Raw genomic sequence first — 4112 nt, 5'->3', positions numbered from 1 at the left:
GAGAGAAATTAAAAAGAAGTTGGCCATAGAGGCAAAAACTCACAATAAAACCTTTTTTAAATATATCCGAAGCAGAAAGTCTGCGAGGGAGTCAGTTAGACCATTGGTTGATCAAGGGATTAAAGGGGCACTTAGAAACATGATAAGGCCATCACAGAAAGATTAAACAATTTATTTCCTTCGATGTTCACTGAAGAGGATGTTGGAGAGATACCCGTTCCAGAGAAGGTTTTCATGGGTGATGATTCAGATCAACTGAACCAAATCACGGTGAACCAGGAAGATGTGGTAGGCCTGATTGACAAACTGAAGAGTAGTAAATCACCTGAACTGAATGATTTAAACCCCAGGGTTCTGAAAGAACTAAAAAATGAAAGTTCAGACCTAATTTGAAACCTATCATTAAAATCAATGTACCTGAAGATTGGAAGATGGCCAATGTACCCCCTATATTTAAAAAGGGATCCAGGGGTGATCCAGGAAACTAGATTGATGAGCCTGACTTCAGTGCCAGGAAAATGGTGGAAACTGTTCTAAAGAATAAAATCACAAAACATTTAGATAGACATGGTTTGATGGGACACAGCCAACATGGATTTACCCAAGGGAAGTCTTGCCCCACAAATCTCCTACATTTTTTTGAAGGAGTGAATAAACATGTGGACAAAGGTGAACCAGTAGATGTGTTGTATTTGGATTTTCAGAAGGTGTTTGACAAAGTCTCTCATGAGAGGCTTCTAAGAAAACTAAAAAGTCAAGGGATAGGAGGTAATGTCCTTTTGTGGACTGCAAGCTGGTTAAAAGACAGGAAACAGAGGGTAGGATTAAATGGTCAGTTTTCAAAGTGGAAAAAGGTAAACAGTGGAGTACCTCAGGGATCTGTACTTGGACCAGTGCTTTTTAATATATTTATAAATGATGTGGAAAGGGGTACAACAAATGAGGTGATCAAATTTGTGGATGACACAAAATGATGTAGAATAGTTAAATCTCAAGCAGATTATGATGAATTGCAGGAGGACCTTGCGAGACTGGAAGATTGGACTTCCAAATGGTAGATGGAATTTTATGTGGACAAGTGCAAGGTGATGCATATAGGGAAAAGTAACCTTTGTCGTAGTTACACAATGTTAGATTCTGTCTTAAGAGTTAGCACCCAGGAAAGAGATCTAGGTGTCATAGTGGATAATACAGTGAAATCGTCGGCTCAGTGTGCTATGGCAATCAAAAAAGCAAACAGCATGTTAGGAATTATTAGGAAGGGAATGGCAAATAAAACAGAGGATGTCATAATGCCTCTGTATCACTCCATGGTGAGACTGCACCTTGAATACTGTGTGCAATTCTGGTCACCGCATCTCAAGAAGGATATAGGTGCACTGGAGAAAGTGCAGAGAGGGGTGACCAAAATGATAAGGGGCATGGAATGGCTACCCTATGAGGAAAGGCTAAAGAGGTTAGGAATGTTCAGTTTGGAGAAAGTCTACAAAATAATGAAAGGGCATGAACAAGTTAATGTAAATCAGTTATTTACTCTGTCAGATAATAGAAGGACTAGGGAGCACTCCATAAAGTTAGCAAGTAGCTCATTTAAAACAAATTGAAGAAAATTGTTTTTTGCTCAGCGCATAGTTAAGCTCTGGATTTCATTGCCAGAGGATGTGGTTACAGAAGTTAATGTAACTGGGTTTAAAAAAGGTTTGGATAAGTTCCTAGAGGAAAAATCCATAAACTGCTATTACGGTAATTATGAGCATTAGTAGCTTGTGACTTATCTAATGTTTGGGTACTTGCCAGGTACTTGTAGCCTGGATTGGCAACTATTGGAAACAGGATGCTGGGCTTGATGGACCCTTGGTCTGACCCAGTATGGCAATTTTTTATGTTCTTAAGAAATTGCCATGCTGGGTCAGACCAAGGGTCCATCAAGCCCAGCATCCTGTTTCCAACAGAGGCCAACCAGGCCACAAGAACCTGGCAATTACCCAAACACTAAGAAGATCCCATGCTACTGATGCAATTAATAGCAGTGGCTATTACCTAAGTAAATTTGATTAATAGCTTTTAATGGACTTCTCCTCCAAGAACTTATCCAAACCTTTTTTGAACCCAGCTACACTAACTGCACTAACCACATTCTCTGGCAACAAATTCCAGCTGCATTCCAGAGCATTATGTTCGGTTTCGAAACTGGTTTCACACCAGAGTTAAACTATACTGTCCTCTTGGATGAATCTTGGTTAAAACAGAGACCCCATTGCTGAATCTGTGTAATAACAGATTCCCTTAGTAATTCTGGCAATAACTTCTCACGGCAATAAATGTTTGCTGAATCAAATTAAATTGTGAGAGAAATCAGACAGATGGTGAGCGAAAGAAGCCCAAAAGGTAATAGCCAAAAAGGAGAAATCAATAGACTGCTTTTTTTTGTTAATGTATACTCTTTCTTTAGTGAAAACCAAATTTTATATCTAACAAGTTCATTTAAATATATTCAGAGCATTAAGTGAAACACACCAATTCTGAACCGAGACACACAGATATCGATTATAGAAGTTGTTCCCAGTGTGGTCTGAAAGTTCCTGGCATCCTCCAGCCACACCCCAGATGAAGCTCTGCCTCTCAGCTGCTGAGAAGGAATGGGGAGCCAGTGCTGCTGATAAGATCGCGAGCAGGAAGAGACACTGATCAAGTAAAGGTGACTCTGGGCCACTGATTACACCCAGAGTAGGAAGAAACACCAATCAAAGCAGCATTGGAAAGAGGTGACTGAGACACTGCTCAGAGCGGGCAGCGGTGACTCTGGGCTACTGAATAGAGCAAGAGTGGGAGGAACCGACTCTAAGCCATTGGAGCAGAAACCTAATGGAACCCATCTAGAAAGCATAAAGGAAGGCGATCTACCAAAGCCGAGAGGAGAACAAAAAGAAGACAGATCCAAAGTAGGGATGTGAATCATATTTCGGACGATTGAAAATATCGTACGATATTTTCAAAATCGTCAGAAATCGGGGGCTCCCCGAAACCGATAGGAAAACCCCACGATATTGTTCGTGGGGTTCTCTTATCGTTTTGGGGGAGGGCGGGAAAAACGGCACACAAAAATAATCCCTAAACCCACCCCGACCCTTTGAAACTAATCCCTTAGCTTCCCCCACCCTACCGACCCCCCCCCCAAAACTTTTCACAGGTACCTGGTGGTCCAGTGGGTGTCCCGGGAGCCATCTTTAAAAATGGCGCGGGCCATCCAGTGCTCCTACCATGTGACAGGGGCCGGCCAATGGCATGGATACCCTGTCACATGGTAAGGGCAAAGGGCCATCGGCGCCATTTTTATTAGTGGCAGCCGACGGCCCGAGAACGGGAGATCGCTCCCGGGACCCCCACTGGACCACCAGGTACATGTAAAAGGTTTTGGGGGGGTGGGGGAAGCTAAGGGATTAGTTTTAAAAGGTCGGGGTGGGTTTTTTGTTTATCGGCTTGGGCGTAGCCGATAAAAAAAACCTGATCTGGCCGGATGAAAAAAAATCACGATGTGAATTGGAACCGGAATCAGAACCGATTCCGGTTCCGATTCACATCTCTAATCCAAAGTCCTTAAAATTCTGTATAGCAGTGAAGACAAGGTGCCCAATAATTGGGCACCTTGTCTTCACTACAATAAAGAATTTTAAGGACTTTGGATCTATCTTCTTTTTGTTCTACCTTAGTAGCCACACATGTACCTGAGGGCGGTGACAGAAGCTGTGGAGCTAGAAAGCAAAAATGAAAACCACAAAAAAACAAGGGTGAGAAGATGGAGAGAAAGAACAAGGATAGGAAGGGGAAAAGGAGGAAGGGAGAGGGGAGAGGGGAAAGAACAAGAAAGTTTGAAAAGAAGATGGAATGGAGAAGAGGAGGAGTAAGGAAGGAGATGGGGATACAATGGATTATGCGGAGGCCGATATTTCTAGCAGGGATCAGAAAGAGGCCTCCAGTGCTGCACATAGGCAGGCACGGTATCGGGCAGTCTTCATCACCTTGATCTCGTTGGTGGGACCAACCCGACGCATCTCTGGCAATGTTTGCCGCTGTCGTACGCAGCAGAAAATGCTGCATGGAGCCTCCTCCCC

Source organism: Rhinatrema bivittatum, chromosome 12, assembly GCF_901001135.1.
Source record: "Rhinatrema bivittatum chromosome 12, aRhiBiv1.1, whole genome shotgun sequence".
Taxonomy (NCBI): domain Eukaryota; kingdom Metazoa; phylum Chordata; class Amphibia; order Gymnophiona; family Rhinatrematidae; genus Rhinatrema; species Rhinatrema bivittatum.
The sequence above is the reverse complement of the archived record's forward strand: the minus strand, read 5'-3'. Positions refer to the sequence as shown.